This window comes from Nanorana parkeri, unplaced genomic scaffold, assembly GCF_000935625.1.
Source record: "Nanorana parkeri isolate BGI_ZX_2015 unplaced genomic scaffold, ASM93562v1 scaffold1662, whole genome shotgun sequence".
Taxonomy (NCBI): domain Eukaryota; kingdom Metazoa; phylum Chordata; class Amphibia; order Anura; family Dicroglossidae; genus Nanorana; species Nanorana parkeri.
The window spans coordinates 20,743-34,835 of record NW_017307930.1 but is presented as its reverse complement, the minus strand read 5'-3'; positions in this window follow the sequence as shown (position 1 = coordinate 34,835).

The window sequence follows — 14,093 nt, the reverse complement described above, 5'->3', positions numbered from 1 at the left end:
GTTGCTATGCAGCCTGGCTTCCTAACCAACCAGGAAGCCGTGCGGCATGTAATGAACCGCCTCCCAGGTTCCTGATTGGTCAGGAAGCCACAAAAAATGCCTAGAAAAATGTGACATCGGCTTCCAAGCTAATCAGGAAGCCGGGAAGCAGGTCATGACGTGCCGCCCGGCTTCCTGATTGGTTAGAAAGCCGGCTTCACTTTTTTCTAGGCCGCGTGGCTTCCTGACCAATCAGGAAGCCAGGAGGCGGCTTCCTCATCACGACTCCATTCCCCGCCCATCTTCTTGATTGGTCAGGAAGCCAGGCAGCCTCTGAAGCCGGTGTTCTTTTTATGGAACACTGGCTTCACAGGAAGGCAGGCGACGGGGTCATGATCCGCCAACTGACTTCCTGATAATTGGGGCACAAGGCACCGGTATCGGTATTCCGTATCGGAGAGTACAAAAAAAAATCATCAGTACTCGTTCTCTATACCAAAAAAATGGTATCGGTGCATCCCTAATTTGCACCAACATGGAATCTTGGTGCTGGTTACATCTGTATTGGAGTTCTGTTGTGAGCATTGCCAACCGCAGTAATTACAAGCACCCGTTACTTTTGGGATATCCAGTAAGGAGTGCAAGGTATATGGATACTGCTTTGTATAGTCAGCAGCCTGCGGCTCCGGAGCCGCATGTGGCACTTTCATCCCTCTGCTGCGGCTCCCTGTCCAGGGGCGGAACGACCGCCGGGGCCTGAGGCTGTGGAGGGGCCCAGTGAGGTCTGGTCTTGGGCCACCCCCTAGTGGAATATGCAGCAGTGCAGGGCCCCGCACTGCCGACGGGCTTCTCAACAAGGGGGCGGGTCCTGTGACCTCCTCTCCCGGCTGCGTCCCTAGTAACAGGCGGCGGGAGAGGAGAAGTGTGTGTACGGCCGGTACCCATGTGAGGGGTCTGGGCAGCCTGGGGGACCTCTTACATGAGTATCAGCTGTACCAGGGGCGGCATGGCAGAGGTGACAGGGGAGGGGGTGGAGGAGGCCCGGCCACAGCAGCAGCAGGTAAGAGGAGTTGGGAGGAGGTACAGGAAAAGGCACCCCAGCGACCAGTCCACCTGAGGCCCTGCAGAGCCCACCATAGAGAGTCTCAGATGGGCTGTGCAGGATCTATGGTGTGCTCTGCAGGGTCACTCTCAGGTGGGCTCTGGTGTCTCAGGTAAGCCCAGAGTCCAGTGCGTTACTAATCCCAGAGTCCAGTGCGTTACTAATCCAATCCGATATCGATACTAGTATCGGTATCGGTGCATCCCTAATACATAGCATAAAGGTAATAAACGATATATGCAGTGTTATCTTCATTTTAGATGTCAAAGGGGTTTTGTGGCTCCCGCTGTTTTTTTTTCTATGGGGAACAGGTCCAAATGGCTCTTTGAGTGTTTAAGGTTGCTGACCCCTGGTATAGTACATATCTGGGGTTCTGTGGCACACTGTCATCTCAGGCGTGTGGAATTCCTATCGCCCGACGCCCAGGACAGGCAGTTCCGAGTGCTGGGCAGGTAGTTTTTTTTTTGTACATTTAGCCCTGCTTTGGGCAAGCACAGCTAAATCTACAGTGGGGAGCCGCCGCCCAATTTTTTTTAAGTGATCTGATCTGGGGGACCCGGGACCAGGGCAAAATGGCTCAGCATAGAGAGTGTAGAGCAGAGCAAAGAACATTGTTCTTTGCTCTGCTCTGTGTGATCAGTGAGACCGTGGCACACAGCGCCACCTGTCTCAGCTGTCATGGTCAAAATCAATGGTTCCCTGTCCCAGCCACTATACATTAATAATGTCACGAGACAGGGTTGCCCCCTCTCCCCTCTACTGTTTATCTTGACCCTAGAGCCCTTCCTGTGTAGAATACGAGCCCACACTGACATCACAGGCATCTCCACCAGGCCATCCATCTCCCAAAAGGTGGCTGCCTTTGCTGACGATCTATTATTTTTCCTGTCTAACCCTGTCATCTCTCTGCCCAATTTAATAGAAGAATTTGGCATATATGGTAGACTTTCCAATTTTCGAATTAACTACTCTAAATCGGCAGCACTCAATGTCTCTCTCCCCGCGTCGCTGGTCGATGTTCTCCGCGAATCCTTTGCCTTCCGGTGGACCACCTCGGCAATCTCATACCTAGGCACCAAAATCCCAAAGAACCTGTCCGAGACATTATTGTTTCCACACGATCCCCATATACTTCTATGTGTATATGACTACCCTTCCTGAGTATCATTTGCTGGAAGTCGAGATAGTTACCTGACAAATGGCTGTCGTATAAGCTCCAAACGATGAAGACATTACAACCACAGAATATGCTGCTGCAATGTTTATGTATCACACTGTTTATTACCGGTGTTACCTGTATTACATATATCTGTCCTTCTCTTTTGTTTGGAAAAGACGGAAAACTTTTGAAAACTTTGAAATAAAGAATTTATTTAAAAAAAATATGGTTTTGATTAGGGTTGCACCGATACTAGTATCAGAAACTGTGCCAATACAGAGTATTTGGGCGAGTACCTGTACCAAGATTTCCTGTGACCAGCAGTGCCATAGGGGAACATGGAGCCAGCTTCCCATGCAATCAGGAAGCTGGGTGGCATGTAATGACCCGCCTCCTGGTTTCCTCCACCTTCTGGTTTCCCAGCCAATCAGCAAGAAGCCAGCTTCCTGGTCAATCAGGTCATTACTTGCCGCCCGGGTTCCTGATTGGCCGGGAAGGCGGCTTGATGCTTATAGGCTGGGAAGACGGTTTCCCGGTCAATCACAATCAAGCAGGCCAAACAACATGGAGCCGGCTTCCCTGGCAATCAGGAAGCCGGGCGGCATGTCATTACCCGCTGCCTTGCTTCCTGATTACCCGGGAAGCAGGCTCCATGCCAGCGGAAGCACTGGTATCGGTATTCCGTAACGCCGAGTAACGAAACCAAAATATTGGTACTCGTACCTGATACCGAAAAACCGGAAAGAGCGCATCCCTAGTTTCGATTAAAACGATTAGTTTGTATTGGGACAAGTATATTGGGCCCCCACTTTAGCCCTTGGGCAAGTAGTTTTTTTTAAAATTTCCACACCCCTGTATCTTATGGGGCCATTGTTTATGTACAGAATGTATATCTGGGGACCTGTGACACAGTGGCATCTTATGGGGGCATTGTTTATGCACAGAATGTATATCTGGGGACTTGTGGCACACTGGCTACCTATGGGGGCATCTTTTATGTACAGAATGCATATCTGCGAACCTGTGGCACAATGGCATCTTATGGGGGCATCATTTTTGTAGAGAATGTATATCTGTGGATCTGTGGCATACTGGCATCTTTGTGATTACCTCCAATGTTATTTAATTACAAAATATGTGCATAGTGTATACTTTACCATAAAAATTGCCGTGAGGTGCTACAGTGTTCAGGTTTGGTTTGGAGAAAAAGTGACAACCCTAGCTTAACGTCTTTCAGATCGTTGCAGAGTGAACACTCCAAGGTGGCCACTAGATCAGCCATATCCTTCTTGGTAGGCAGGGAGGACATATCTGCCGGGGACAGAGCAAGATCGGCAGGCTCATCACAAACATGCTCCTCCACAGCCGTCTTTGGAAAAAATGGGTCCAGAGAAGGGCTAGGGGAGCCAGTGCACCCTTGGAGCAGCTGCAGTGGCTAGAATCCGATGCCACAGAAGAGTGGGGCTGGTTTGCAGACAATAGCTGCGATGGAAAAATATATTTATAATTTTTTTTTAAATGAATATATAACTGAAACTGTGTTTTTATATAAGCCTGAAGTTCAGGGCTCTGAAAGCAGCCACTTTGCAAAGCACATACCATTCTCTAACATGCTATCCTTTTATCTTTACTATGACGTTAAACGTCATGCTTAAAAGTTAATTGCCCATTTTTTATGTGAATGTCACAAACTGTTTTCTTTTTCAATCAGTAAACACTGCTAACTGCAGTAATCCATGTTTACTTTGTTTGATTCACTGTCTACTGTACATTACGTCTGAAATGATGTATTCTGATTACAGACATGTATGGAATATGTATGTATAGTACTTTTAAAGTGCTCATTTACACTGGACAACCCTGATTTTCTAAAGGAATAGAACGTGTTCACATTCAAATACTGACATTGCAGCCTCCATGTTTTTCCTGCATCTGATTCCAATAATGTTTCTTTTACGCATGATCCTCCAAATTTCTCCTGAAGAAGTCACCGAAACGTGTTAAAAACCGAGAATGACTTTAAAACCTTTTAATTAAAAACATTAAATCATATACATAACTTTAGTGTAAGTATCTAGCATTTTCTTTTGTTGGTCTTGAGGCCTGCTGCATTGCTACAATTTTAGCATGTCCAGACCTTTGGTCCCTCCTAGCAACCATCGATCCCACTTTCCATTTGGCTTGTTTCAATTTGTAAACCAGCCAGCTGGGAGATCCCAGGTGACCATATTTGTGAAATCAGGCAGCATTGCCAACTGGCTTGTTGTCATTCAGCAGGGACTTGACACCCTTAAGATGTACTACAGCAAAAGTGTAAATTTAGAAAGAAAAAATAATACATTTTTACTAAATTACATCTTCCTGCCAACTATATTTTTTGTGAAACTGGAAAGGGGATCCCCCCAAAATGTTACACCTTGTTACTCATTTACAAAAAAGGAAGCTGGCAGGGAAATGTTAGCTGGATTTTTTTTCTTCTAAAATTTCGCTTTTTCTGTAGTAATATCCTACATGTGCACCACTTCATAAGCATGGTTTTGAGCATCCCCCAAGCATGTTATTTAAGGGAATGTATGTTTAATGTTTCACTTTAAGCCTTATTAAGACAGCTGCTATGTCCTTTGTCCTTTGTTTGATAACGTCTTGCCTATTAGCCTTAAAAAAGGATCAGAATTGATTTTTAAGATTTGCTTCACCTCCTCGCATTAACGTTCACAATTCATTCATTTTATTACAAGTTTGCCAAACGTCCCCCAAATTGAACCCAAGCACATTTGCCTATCACTAACAGCCAAACTTGTTAACAATCTAGTTTTCTAAAGTCTAGACCAAAACCGGAAAATACTGGTGAATAAAGACCCATAAACAAAGCCTATTTCATTTTAACTCGCATCTTTTTTTTTTCTTCTATTCAAAAATCTAATTTCTTATACATTATGACACATCTTATTCAATAAACGGTGCAAGAAGCAAAGTTGAGTACCTGTAGCAACCAACAGGAAACCAGCTTGTACTGGTCTGATTTCAGCAAAAAAAAAGAAAAACTGATTGATTGCTGTTGCTTACTGCACATTGCTCCTTGAATAAGAACACATATGTGCTATAAATATGTGTCCTTTAATTTTTTCCACTATAAGTAATCAAAGAGAGAAAAGTCAAGCTCATATATGTCAAGCAGACGATCCAAAATTCCAAGAGAGATTTCTGAGAAATAATCACTGGTTAATTTTAAATCTGTTTTGGATTCATTATACTGTTTTATATCTGGGTATTTGAAAGAAGGTGGTGCTCCGATCAAATGCAAAACATAGTCAGAATCCTTCTTCACAGTCTCCAATTTGCCTAGAACATCGTACTTGATGTTGCACGGGTCACAAAGATAATGCATTGGTCTCCAGTGTATATCCATTTTTGGTGGCTGTTCATTCACCACATATTGTATAAACTCATTAAAATGCACGTTATCCGTGGAATTCTTGTCCTTCCTGTACCTTGCTTTTATTATTTTTGGAAGCTGTATTCCATGATAGCCTACCGCATGAAAGAATTTATCTCTGTAAGCCGACACAAGCCTTTGTAATGGATCCCGGGTAAACATAACTTTAGTGTAAGTATCTAGCATTTTCTTTTGTTGGTCTTGAGGGTAATCAGTTAGTCTTTTCAGCAAACGCCTGTCATGAATGGCAAAATGATGAAGAATGTCTGGTTTTACATAGATTTTTTGTTTCAATAGAAATATAATCCTCTTCCAGTTTGAACAACCTACTTTGGGCACCTCACAGTAGAGGAGCTGGTGTTTCTCTTCTACAAATAACTGCGGGGCTACAAGAGGATCGATGCCCTCTGATAATCTCGTAAGACTGTTTTTGAGACACACTGATTTTAATATACTTTTCCGATGCAACTGTGCTTTCAATACCTCTTCGAAACCTGTTGAAAAAGGATAAAATCCAGAACTGAAAATTAATTATTATGTCAGGTAAATAAAATGGTATGTGAATATATTGTATTTTGTTTCTAGCCAGTGTAGGGAGCTCTAGGCTACTTTTTTTAATGCTTTAAGTCTTTGTTTACCTGCTTTGGTAGAAATTCTTGTTTACTCAAACAGAAAAAAGTTTTGGCTATACATGCACTTAATAAACAGAAAAATCAACTGAGCCAAATTTGTTTAAAATAAATTTATTTGCCTCACATAACACATTCCAACTGATAAGAAGTATTATTTATTCCTTCTTCATGTCAAGTAGGAATACATGGGTTTTCCGAAACACTTGAAATTGTTCAAATGCTCACATCATGGTTCTGTTCCCTCCTGAATAGATCTCTTTTCAAATTCAATATTTCATCATCGGCATACAAATTATAATTGTTAGAACTTACTTGTACCTGCTGAATGTTTTTGTTCTTGGACGTAAAAGTAAAGCCCGATCACAAAACAGGATAGTGTTACAGTGACACAGAACATCTTAAGGATTTTTCTCATGTTCCCAGATATACTGTGAACAGAAGAGTAAAGCCGCATTGGAAGTTAATGTTTAACATTACAAATGTATGTATTTTAAGTTCATATTTTAAAACCGAAACATCTGCATAAGATATTGATAATTGACTGATACTGAACGTTGCTTTTCCATCCCAATCTACAATTATCCATATCTTTCTATAACTGCCTACACATTTTAAATTTAGCTTCCTACAGTTGAATCATGCCTATGGTATTCATTTGGTAGATAAGTAGATGAATGGTATTCATATGGTATTCATTTGGTAGATGAATCCTCCTTCTCCTACAGCTGGCTCTGTGCCTCTGCTGGATATTTGTATGCAGCTCAAGGTCAAAGTTTAGTCTGTTGCATGGAATACTGAACCTGTGGAACAGCACTGTAACTTTCTTATTTGATACTTGCACAGAATCTTGGATATCTAAAGTAGTGATGTGCAGGAGCTTGGTTGCTAACCAAGTTCACTCGAGTTTGCTTAAGCTGTCACTGGCACACTTCCCTCTCGGTCTTCAGCTTGACAACACAAAGGTGTCACGATCTGGGATCAGGCTCAGAGTCCAGCAGCTGAAGCAGCAGGCAATTCGTAGTATAACAGGCCGGGTTTGGTACACAAGCAGAGGGTAGTGGTGGAGGAGCAGGCAGAAGCGTAGTCAGTGAACAAGCCGAGGTCAGGAGCCAAAGGTATCAGGTATGTAGCAGGAGACGGAGAGAGTAGTTGGTGAATCAGCAGCCAAGGGTTGGTAGACGGGAAGCAGTACAAGTAGATTTTAGCACAGAGGGAGCAGGAAGCAAGATCAAGGCAGGAGCAGAATAATCTGGCAAAGAGGAAGTGCAGAGGCATGGCTTAAATAGGAAGTTCAAGGGAGGAGTAAGGAGGTCAGAGTTCAGCATCTGATTAGGTATAACTGAGGATACACAGGCAAGGAGCTATCCAAGATCCGTAGGTGGCTCAGCAGGTAGAACCACCGCCAGCTACAGCACAGGCTTTGGGTTCAGACTGATTGGGCTGGGAAGGGGGAATGTCATTGTCAGGCTTGCACCAAGCCCCAGCACATCACTAAATAAACATGCTGTATGCATAGGGGTCATGTGATTAAAACAAAGGTATAATCTTGCTTTCAGTTTGGAGAATTACTTTGCAATGGAAAGCAATTAAGTGCAATAAAGTGCATTCAATAATGTATTTCACTATCTAAAAAAGCAGTTATGGATCTGAAATAAGATTAGCAAAATTCCGCTTAATAGATACAAGAGGAGTGTACGGAGAGATATGTCAAGTTTAAAAAAAAATAAAACTGGTAATTTACTATAAGAGTTGATGGATCAGTCCCCTATCTATACTTTTTGTTTTAAGAACAGTCTTAAAGGGTTATTAAACGCTCAGGTTTTTTTTGCATATATCTACTGCTAGCAAACAGTAGATATATGCAAAAACATAAAAAAAAAAAAAACTTTTAAAAAGCCTTTAAACTTATGTGTCTTCGCCGCACGCTCCTGCCCGAACGTTTGAAGAGTCTCAGGCGGCCGCAAATGATCTTGGGGTGGGCGCATGCGCACATCAGATGTTCGGCCGGGAGGCGAGGAGAGACACCAGGTAAGTCTATGGAGCAGCGTGCACCCACCAGTATCCCTAAGAATGGGATGATGCGTGGACCTATATGGGTTGGACTTGATGGACGTATGTCTTTATTCAACCCCAAATACTATGTAACTATATGTAACTATGTATTCAGACACATAATTTGCATGAAATCACACGGCGGCCATTTTGGCAATCGGCTCGTTCTGCACATGCATGCCGCTATCTTGGAGGCAATGCGCATGATGTCACATGACGCCATGTGAGCATGACTACAGGTGACATCACACTCTGGTATAGTCGCCGCCACTTTAGTGTATACCTAGATATACACCAAAATGGCTGCGCCCAACACGTGCGGCATCATGTGATGTCATGCACCCTGCCTCTAGGACGCCGGGTGCATGTGCAGAACACGCTGATGGCTGAATCCGAAATAGCATAAAAATTAGTTTGTCTGACAAAACGAATGCAAAAGGTTTTAGTTTTCGTTTATTTTGTTAAAACATTTTTTTTAGTCTTTGCACATGTCTAATAATATGTTTGTGTGTGTGTGGGGGGGGGGGGGGGTTACATTTAAAAAAAATCTATTTAATTTTTAAAATAGAAAAATAATTGAGGACACAGAGTCTTTTTCACGGCCTCGGCACTCAATGAATGGAAAGTACTCAGTACAGAGTCTTCCCAAGCATTCACAAACTGGTGATAGTAAAATGTTTACTATCATCCAGTTATGAATGGGTAGAAGCCTCTGTACTGAGTGCTTCTGTCCATTCTGAAAGTCATGAATAAACAGGAAGTGATGTAAAGCACTTCCTGTTCATTCATAACTAGGGACACATAGTACTATGTAGAAATGTCACCAGCACACCAATCCTTTTAAGATAGCAAAAGCTTCATTTATTGAAGTTTTGTGTCATATGACCAAACAAGCGCTTTCGGGACCGCACAGGGTCCCTTCATCAGGCTTTAGCGTTGACAATTCGTGGTCACTGCGAGCACCCCCCACTACAAGGGACATATCAGTAAGGAGTGCGACAAGGATAGTACTTATTACATAGTACTATGTGTCCCCAGTTGTTTACAAACACTGGAGTGATCAGCTGACACAGGATTGCGGCATCATTCCTTCATTCCGGCATCATTCCTTCCTGCCGCACTTCTAAACTGACAAAGTAGTACCATTGCTCCTCGGGCCAGCAGGAGTGCCCCAAACTATCTGCTCGCACTTGCCTACAGGTGTATGGGTTGCTCTAAACTAGGGATGCACCGATACCAGTTTTCCGGTATCGACAATGAGTACCAATATTTATATTTTGGTACTCGCGGATATAGAGTACTGATACCGCTAGCATGGAGCTGGCTTCCAAGGCAATCAGGAAGCTGAGAGGCAGGTCATTACCTGCCACCCCCCTTCTGGATTGCCCGGGAAGCCAGCTCCATGCTGTTTGGCTGGCTCGATGCTGATTGGCCGATCAGAATGGAGCCGACCGAACAGCATGGCTACCCAGCCAATTGGCTTCCTGATTGTCCGGGAAGCCGGCTCTATGTACCCTCGTGGCACTGCCGGTCAGAGGAAATCTCCCTCTGACCAGAAGTTCCGGTATTGGGGAAAGTATTGGAGCATTTGGGCGAGTATGGGTACTCGCCCAAATACTCGGTATCGGCACCTTGTTTCCCCGAAAATGAGTCCTACACCGTAAATAAGACCTAGTACTATTTTTTGTAATTGCTAAAATATAAGACCTACCCTGAAAATAAGACCTAGTTGGGGCTGGTGGTGGCGTAAGGGGGAAATTGAAGAGCTGCAGGAGAGAATCAGCGGAGCCAGCATAAGCCAGAGGAAGCGAGGCGGCGGCGGAGGGAGCAGAGCCGCATAAGCCGATGCTTCCTCTATAGCGCCGACTCCTGTCACAGGCGGAGTAATTACAAATGCACTCCGCCTGTGAGGAATCATAGTGAAAGCACTCATTCAGCGATTGGTTACCAAACTGCTGAAAGATGAGTGCAAAAAGAAAGAGCTATTCTGTCAATAGAGCTATTAATGTTGTACATTAAAGAGCTATTAAAGTACTATTAATGTTGTACATTAAAAAAAAAAATATAAGACCTATCCCGAAAATAAGACCTAGTGTGTTTTTTTGAGCCAAAAAAATATAAGACAGTGTCTTATTTTCGGGGAAGTGCGGTAGTATCGGTAACAGTGCATCCCTACTGTAAACCACTGACGCTGGCATTATCAAACAGTAAGAGATGAAAAAGGTAGTCCTGTAAGTAAAGCATTAGTGCATGAAAAAAATGCTTTAATTTACTCATATACAGTAGCTGTTACAAAGGGAGTCAAATACTAACTTGTTTTAAAAGAGGGATCTATTCAAGGTATAGGAATATGTCTTCATGGAGTCAGAGGCAGTTAAAGATATGCCCTTAGATTTACTGAAATGGCTACCTTCTAGGCTACGCCCGCCTATTATGGCCCCTACCCTATCTAACTCTCTTGTCTTGTGGGACCGTGTTAAAAATCAGGGAAACATGAGTTCACATCATACTCCCCTTGCCCCTTTATTTGAAAATCCAGCATTTGCCCCTGGTGCTCACCTACAATATCCTCAATTAACTCCGCATTATTAAATCTAGGATGGCATTTTTTCTAGTTGGGACCTCCACCATCTGGTCCATAAAGTTGTCTCTCAACATGTTCAAAAATCCCTAAATCCTTCCAATGGTGGATAGATAAGGGCTTATATAGAATTGGTCAATATTTTAAGAGGGGGAGACCTTTGACTCTGGAGTACTGCAGGGAACAACTGGGCATGCCATCGTCTGAGTTGTTCCACTATTATCAAATTACTAATTTTTTGCGAGATATACTGGCGCGGAGTGACTCAGGTAGGGACCTTAGCCCGTATGAACATTGGGGTCTTCATGCTATTAATCAGAGAGGAGCCATCTCCCTGCTGTACTCCATAATGCTGGAATCCCCCCCCCTAAACAGCCATATATGCGGGCAGGGGAAAGGGATTTGAACAGGGAGGTGCCAGAGGAGGTATGGAGGCAACGCTCAAGAGTGACAACTCAGGGCCTGCTGAACGTTTCACTGTTAGAAGCTAATTTTAAAGTTTTTTTCCAGGTGGTACCTGGTGCCCTCTAGATTAGCTCGTATGTACCCAGGGGCATCCCCCCTGTGTTTTCGGGGATGCGAACTGGGGCGAACCAAACACCATGTATGGTAGTCGTGCCCTCGGATCCGTGCATACTGGGCAGGGGTGTTCAACCTAATCTTCCGGGTAACGGGAATGCAGGTTCCTAGAGATCCCAGTTATGCTCTTCTTAACGATACGCTTCCAGGGGTATCTGGACACTGTACTTGCTTAATTAGGTTCATGTTCTTGGCAGCTAAAATCACAATTGCCAAAGCCTGAAAGGCACCTAGTGTCATTACACTAAGCTGTCGTGGATCATGATCCATGAAAAATTGACGAGTATCCTATCAGATAAAGCCAGGCAATTTGAATTAACATGGGGTCCTTGGATGGCTTATGTAGGCGGTATAACAATTTGAGAGCGACATAAGGAGGGCAGGCCCTAGCTATGCCCGACCTACATTAACAAATTACTTGGAAACTGATCCCCCCGACTAACTATATCTTATGGGTTTGGCCGTACCTCCTCCCTTCCCGATGGCTTTTACTGGCTTTTCTTTTCTCCTTTTTTTTTGTCGTCTCTGTCTTTGTTTATTGTCAGGTCTTATGTTTTTTATTTAAGTAAGTTATGTTAGTTACGGTACCAGCAGTTTGTAATATTAGTACGAAGGATTTTCATACTAATAGCAGCATAGCAGGGATCACCTATCGACTATGTCCGCATGCTTGAAAGGGGAGAGGTATGGAGGACATGCTTCGGAGTAGATCCCTCTCGCTAAATAATTACAAGGGTAATGTTATCCTCCCTCTTGTTTAGATGGGAAGGTTAGACTTCGGTAAGAACTAGGGAGAGAATAAAAACCCAGCAAACTAAAATGAGCAATGTTATGTTTTATATGATCGGTACTGTAATGTTGGGTTATATGGTGTATGTGTCTTATAATGTGTTGATAAAAATAATAAAAAATATGTGAAGAGAATATATAGGAATATAATCCTACCACTTTATAAAACACTGATACATGTCTTGTAGGCTACCAACACCTGACGCTTTTTGACCGGCTCCTTTATGTCCACCGCTACATAGCAAGGTCGATGGCAATACTCGTATCCATGTTCGGAGTTCTTCGATACTGCAAATTAATATAGATGTCTTCCTATAGCAACATTATGTTACGGTCTAGACCCCTTTCCATTTCATATGTACCCCTACCCCCCGAAGGCTATACGGCTTGATTGTGGTGTAACATTAACATTGTGAAAGACTGTTTATTCTCATTTATGTCGGTCAATGATTAGTTATGATGTTGTTTCATATCTTGTTATACGAACTGTATGTATGCAGTAAAACTTTTCAATAAAAATTTACATGCTAAAAAAAACACTGGTACGGCCACATCTGGAGTACGCAGTTGAATTTTGGTAATCTATCCTTAGGCAGGATGTCCATGAGCTAGAGAAAGTTTTTAAAGTGACATTAAAGTCAAACTTTTTTTGCCGCTTCCGAATCGTGCTGTAGGGACCTACCTTAAATGATGGCTCTTGATTCAATCATCTTCTTCTTTACTGTAGTTTTCAGCTGTCCCTCCAACGCTGGTGTGGGTTTCTGTCCCAGTGCTGACTCCTTTGTGTTAGCCGGTGCTTCCTGTCCCACAGAGTCTGTGCGGGTGCACACTGTTCCATAGACTTACCTTGTGTCTCGCCTCGTCTCCCGGCCGAAAATCTGAACTGCGCATGCGCCCTCCCTGGGATCCTTTGCGACCATCCGAGACTCTTCAGATGTTCGGACGCGAGCGCGCAGCGAAGACACAGGTAAGTTTAAACCTGTTTGAAATTATTTTTTTTTATGTAATGGTTTTGCATATATCTACTACTTGCTAGCATGCAAAAACACTGATGGTTTATTAACCCCTTAAAGAAGTGCAACTAAATTAATAAGGGGCATGGACTAATGATAATTAAGGAGAGACCTATAACCAGGGGGGATGGAGATCCTCTCATCCCCCTGGTTATAGGTCTCTCCTTAATGATCTGATCAGATCATTAAGGAGAGACCTATAACCAGGGGGGATGGAAATCCTCTCACCCCCACTGGTTATAGGTCTCTCCTTAATTATCTGATCCGTAGGTAAGTGGTGGAATATTTGTAACCACACTGATGGTATGTATATGACTGAAATAACTTATGGACACATATGAACCCAAAATTTTGAATTAATGATTAATTTTAAAACTATATATTATGGAGGAAATGTTGATGAATTATGTACTATAAAGAAAAAAACAATATCTAACTGTACTGACTAAGAATATATCTTGCCAATTAATGATGAATCAATATAATCTACTAATCAATGTCTAAGTGTACTCACTATATCCTATGAACCAATGATGAACAATTAATTTATGAATTGTGGATGAGGATTTTTGATTAATATTGTATATGTCTAAAATTAGATTGGTGCTGAGAAGCGATAGACACACAAAAACACCCCCCGAAGAAGCCTATTTCCTCAAACTGTAACATATCGTTTATGAAACTGCATAAGTTGTTATTATGTGAATAATTACATGATCTATGAACACCATGTGAACTAGCAAGTATCTCAGTAACAAGGAATTAACTAGA